This window comes from Crocodylus siamensis, chromosome 9, assembly GCF_052110815.1.
Source record: "Crocodylus siamensis isolate JL-2025a chromosome 9, ASM5211081v1, whole genome shotgun sequence".
Classification (NCBI taxonomy): domain Eukaryota; kingdom Metazoa; phylum Chordata; order Crocodylia; family Crocodylidae; genus Crocodylus; species Crocodylus siamensis.
This window is the reverse complement of record NC_143403.1, coordinates 57,894,722-57,900,836: the sequence shown is the minus strand read 5'-3', so window position 1 is coordinate 57,900,836 and position 6,115 is coordinate 57,894,722. Positions and strand designations below refer to the sequence as shown.

The 6,115-nt window shown below is 48.5% G+C and overlaps 1 pseudogene; it reads left to right on the top strand.

Moving 5' to 3' along the window:
- Nucleotides 1-1,369: 1,369 nt before the first annotated feature.
- Nucleotides 1,370-1,540, top strand: LOC149857676 (U2 spliceosomal RNA; annotated as a pseudogene).
- The last annotated feature ends 4,575 nt before the right edge of the window (nt 1,541-6,115 follow it).

Below are 6,115 nucleotides of genomic sequence, written 5' to 3'. Positions count from 1 at the left end.
CAGTGTAGTAACTTCCCCATGAGAACAGGGCTTGGATGCCTGGCGCTAGGCCAGGGCACTTCAGAAGTTTCTCCTAATGACCTTGAATTTCAGGGCTGGCCTGTACATCACAAGGCCTTTATACCTTCCAGTGATGAAAGACCAACAGGTCCTGGGGGGAAGTGAGGAAGACCTTGCACTGCAGAAGGGAAAGGAGCTTAGGCAACCACACGGCTGCAGGGAGAACCGTGCCAACTTTGCCGAGGAGGATTTGGAGGAGATTCCAGAGGAAGGATGAGCTGCAGTGCAGATTATCAATCCAAAGGAAGACCGCCCCAGTCCCCTGCCCTGCTAAATCCCCTACCTCACCTTTGGGACATGAGGTATGGTGAGAGGAGAGCCAGGGACTTTTCTAGCAGACCGTGACTGGTGTTCATAAAGACAGCCTACCAGAGCCTGCTACGCCCCCTCCCCTTTCACCCTGACCTGGATTTTATTAAGGTAGCTCCCCGGAGGCAAGAAGGAATCCTATCCCAGGAGACATTCCTTTCTAAGCTCTGCCTTCGGAGGGGATCGGAGAGCGGGGAGGGGGCAGGGCAGGGCAGGGTGGGGGCGTTTCACCAACACAGGTTTCTTTTGTGGAAAACTGGCAGGTTGAAAGTGCTACAAGACTGCACTAGCAGTCTTCTTACTGGAGGCTTGAGCCGTAGGCTGGAGCTGAGGCTCTGAAGCGTGCACCTTGTCATACACTCCCTACTTTTCCTCTTCGGTTCCCTCTCGCAGATCAGGTCTTTAGGTCTTGTCCAAACTGCGCTTTGAAAGCATCTCAGCAATGACTGTGCTGGTGATGTCCGGTTGGGGAGACTGCAGGGCCACAAGGTAACAGTGGGGCCACTGACCACGGATTTCATGTAATAGGCTTCCCAGGTGTAAAATACAATGGTTTCCCCAGATGCCTGTGCGTGCCTTGTTGACACAGGGGTTCAGCCCAGCTGAAGGACTCTTCTGATAGAAGTGAGACCAGCGTGTACTAAAGACCACCTCTTACAAACTTCTCTCTCAGCACAAGTCCAGGCTAAAGCATCTTGCCAGAAATAAGAACTGGCTCCCAGGCGTCTGGCTCCCAAGGGGAATTGTGGTGTGTGCTGAGCTTGTGCCAGGAAAGTGCCGGAAGATGAAACTCCATTGCAAGCCAAAAGACTTGAAGATGAATGTGTTTTCCTTTGCCGGCTTATCTTGCAGGCAGCATTTGTCAGTGGAGCTGTGCAGTGTTTGGGCGCACTCCGCTCCTGGCACTAGAGAAGGAGCTGATTAGACAACACAGGGCAGTTGTGGCCCACCTGAGTTTGCAGCTTACCTTTCCCATACTTACCTGGCAGGGGTGACATCATGATCACCCAGGTGGTTTTCCCAGGGCAGGTGATTGTCTCTGATATGTCCTCCATCGGAGGTCTATATTGAGCAGATTCTCTTTGGTGTTGGGTGGTGGAACTGGAGCTTGCTCCATCCACTCCATGCATTGACCTGGTATTGCAGTGCTTCCAGAACCGGTGCAAAAAAACGGGGGGGGGGGGGCAAAAAAAACCTTTCCCATGCAGCAAGCCACAAGCTAAACAGTGGTTTGTGCACTGTGGGGAAAGCCACCCCCTCCTTTGAGGCACCAGCCAGCTCCAAAGCAGTGCTGTTGGTGTAGCTGTGCAGAGATCCAGCTTACCTGAGGCATCATTCCCATCTTCACACACTGGAGAACGATCTTGGAAAGATCAATCCATGGGGTACTGCTGAGAGAACAAGAAATAGGGTAATGCAGAGAAGCACATAGGACAGAAGCACATCTGTCCTGAGGTCCTGAGCTGCTCACCCCACATCTGCCCAGGAAACAGATTGCCACCTGGGGCACAGAGCCCAATGCAGAGTTTGAAACCAGCAGCAGAGAGGAAAGCTGTGAAAGTCACACTATCAGGCAACAAGACCTGGAAAAGGCTTCTGACTCCAGACAGGATGATCAATTTTAATTTGATGAATTAGCCATCATTTCCCTGCTTCTACTTTTCTGTCACCACCAATTGTATCACATAACTTCTGCCTGAAATGTAATGGGCCGATTCTGCTTGGACTGACACCATCTTCAGTGACGTGGCCCTCCAGAGGAGGGAAGAGGCATCCACTCCCACTTCGTGAGAACAGGTTCCTGCCCTGTATCCTCTCTGCTTCTACCTTCTCTTCTTCAGTATCCACATTACAGAGAGGGTTGAGAGCACCCTCCCTCAAGGCATCATCCTCTGAAGCAGCCACACCAGTCTGTCACCTTCAACAGCTTTTAGCTGTCTATGCATATTCCTACTAAGCCCCATCTAAGCAGACCTTCACTCAGACCTGCAAAGGGAGGAAAGGGGTGGGAGGTGGAGACTGGCATTTGAAAAGTGTACTCACTGTGGGGGGTGAGGCTTTTCCTCGATCAGTCCTGACTATGCAGCCAAATGAAGCACATGGCATTACGGGATGAAACAGCCTGCCTTCACATACTGTCTGATGTTAAGGACCTGTTGACACAGTAGAGGCCAGGCCAATAGTCATTACAAAGACCCATGTGATGAGGCTGGAATTTGGGACTCACAGCAGAGCAGAGTAACTGCTACATTGTTGTCATTGATGCAGTATGTGACATGGTAAAAGATGAAACGTCCCTGGAAAATATCCAGTCAGAGGCTGGAATCCTGTGAATCATGCTCAAGTTTTAGCCAAATGGGGATTATCCGGAAGAGTTCATACAATGGCTGAGGAAGGAGAGCAGGAGAAGTCTGTCATGATCTGGCAGGAGGGAAACCCTCCAGTCCAGCATGTGTGCACATGCTTTCCATCCTGCTAAGGACCATGCTGAGCCAACACCATTTATTTTGCATGTGCCTTCCTGCAACAGGCTCAAACCCAGGTTTTCCTAGATGCTTATACCCCCCCTCCCCAGCTGCCTCCCTAAATAGAGAGGGACAGACAACTCACTCTCTTTGCAGGGTTGCATGGTAACTGAGTCATGCTGATGGGTGACAGTGCAGCAAACTGCTCCCCCTTTTTTACCACTTCTGCCTCAATATCTTTGAATCTTTTTCATTGGAGGTGAATGGCATCAAATTGTCTGCAAAGAGCCCTGGTTAATTTAAGCCCCCTAAAGTGAATACGACAGAGTGGAAATGGAGACACCCAAGCATGCCTTACCCTACAGAAGTCCTTTTTATTTGTATACCACCATAGGTGTTGCATGGCAGTTCACAGGCAATTACAAGGCATGGTCCTTGCCCCATGGAGCTTGCACATATAATACATGTACAGTGCACTACATGACAGTACTGACGATGCCAGGCACAGCACAAAAATATTGCCCTCAGCTGAACAGTTTAGTGACTGTGGATATTACACTGCAGTGGCTCTTGGTTTTCTCCAAACTCAGACCCCTTTCCCATGGCCTTTGCCATACTAGGGCCCCTCTCCCATCTATGTGGGATCTAGGCAGGCCCCCCCTCTGATTCAGCAGAACGAGAAAGACAAGATGGTAACAATGATCCCGAGTGAGAAGTCCATTAGGCTTGTACAGAGGAAGATAGATCAGTTAAACAAAGGAGGCTGTGGTTATGATTCATGGCTCCTCTGTACTCAGAGCTTGTGTGCAGAGCCCAGGAAGAATCCAGCAGTGAATCTAGATGGCTGTGTCTTCTTCAAGCTCAGATTAATATGCACATCGTTGCACCTCAGTAGCCAGATGGTCTCTTGGAGCTTGGAGAAGAGGAAATGGGAGATAAATCTCATCTGATTTCTCTTGTCAGAGACGAACACCAGGTTGCTGCAGTACTTGAACTCATGAACAACCCCAACTCCTTCAGCAACTCACAGGAGAGAGTTGGGTGGGAGGCCCAGGATAACACTGGCAACTCAGTAACTTGTTAGGACAGGAACATGTCAAGACAGTAGCAAAGCCAGGGGGCCAGGTGCGGAGGTTGCCGTATTGCTGACGTCAGTGATTCTGGATCAGAAGGGGCTGCGAGGACTCAGCCAACCAGTTGGCAACAAGAAGTGGGAGCAGCACTCTCTCAAGCCTCCTGGCCATTTGACAACAAGCAGGCCTCATGGGAAATGCTGAACAGACCCTTTGCATTGGTACCAGGCCATTAGTACCCAGGTGGCTCCAAGCCACTGACCTGAGCTGCCACCAGCTTGATTAAACTCATCAGGCCAAACAGCTGAATTGCATGCATCGCCCAGATAATTTGCTGAACCCCATCTGTTAGTCTGATCAGTGGAGGAGTCAATTTCCCTTTGAGGCCTGCCTGCTCCCTACACATCCATAGTCCTGTTGTAGCAATACTGGAGCACCCTGATAGCTGTAATGCGGCCTTGTCAGCTCAAAAGGCATCATCTTACTGGTAAAGAGTAACTCACTGTCACACTGGTGCGGATTCCAGCATTAGTTAGAAAATACTATGAAAGATGCAGTATAATTTACTCTTGCATCTGTGCAGGAATGTGAGCCCCTCTGAACCAGAAACACATTGGATATAATCACTGTATGTCTCAAACATGCAAGAAAGGTCTTATTTTTTAAAGGGGGACATCTGCACTACCACTGTTCTGCACCCCTTCAAGAGATTTCTGTCCCTGTACATGGAAAGATCTTGTCAGAGGCTTAGAAAACTCCTTCAGAGGGAGGTGTGGGCTGGACAAGCAGTGCACAGAGAATCGGGAGAGCAGCCAATGAAAGGAAAGATATTCATCCAGAGTCAGGAGGACTCCCTGTGAGCCAAGCTCGTGGATCTCTAGGTAAGGGCCAAGCACCAGTTTCCTCTTTACTGCCTCCATAAGTGCTACCTGCAATCCACTAACATAATCCAGAAAAGAAAATAGGAATGTCTCTGCACATAGGGGAAACTCATTTTTCTACACCATGGCCAGAGCCAGAATAGTAAGAGAAGCCTTGACCCTGCTGCTGAAACTCTAAACCCTTTGAAAATTGGCTCCTTCCATCCCTCCATCCAGCATCTCCTCTAGTTACTCACTTAGGGATGTTCTGATGCAGGGATGAAATCCAGCCCCTCGTGAGAAAGGCAAGCTACAATTTAGAAGCAAAAATGACAGACTTGTTCTCCATATCAGGGCACTCATCTTTCCAGTTAAAAGGTTTTAAGTTTTAGATGTATCTGCGATGCCATGGTCTGTGTGTGATGTCAGGAGCCCTGACTTTGACTCTTGACTCCGATAGTATTGTGCCAGATTATTTCACCTCTGCCTTTGTTTCTCCTGTCTGAATAATTCTCATCCCTTGTGGTGCTAGAGGATTTGGGAGTGAAAAACAGGATGCACGTATTGTCGAAATTTTATTTCTGCCTTTTGCATCTGTTAAGCGTATTTAGTATTTACATTCTAAATGTGTTTCACATAAAACAAAATATGAATAATAATAGATCACAGAAGCGTTACTCTCTAGCAGCAGCCAGTGGAGGCAGACCAAAAAGCTTTATTACTCACGTACATTTCTTGAAACAATTTGTAGTTAAACTCATTGTTCACTCTTAGGGGCTGTTGATAAAGCCCAGGACATCTCCCACTGTCCTGGGGCGGGGACATGAGACAGGAAAGCACAATTTTTACTTTATGAAGGAAACCTCGATATATTGCATGAAGCTGAAGATGACCCAAGAGTAATAAATAGTATGTTGCATACAGATGTACAGCATTATTAATCCCACTCCTTCATGAATTTGGCTTGGTATAGGGGTGAGGTCCTGTCTACACTACAAAATGGACTATGATCTAACTCTGCTGAGAGATACTAGCAATTGCACAAAAGGGTCTTTTTTAGAAACACTCCACAGTGCGCCCTGATTCAGAAAGATGCTTTCTGTAGCTCTTTTGACTTCAGTGAAACTCAGCAGGGATAACTCCCATGTTTGAGGATAGGCACATGCTCAGTAATGACCACAATGGGCTTATCCCACGTGGCTGGCTGTCATATGCATTAGAAACATAATCTAATGCCTCCACCCTCACCCACTGGGTCTGCATTGCTAGTGACCAAGTGAGGACCTGGATGGCAGCAGGAGCACTGCGGTGCGGTATGGCATAGACAGGACTATGTGGCTTTGCTGCT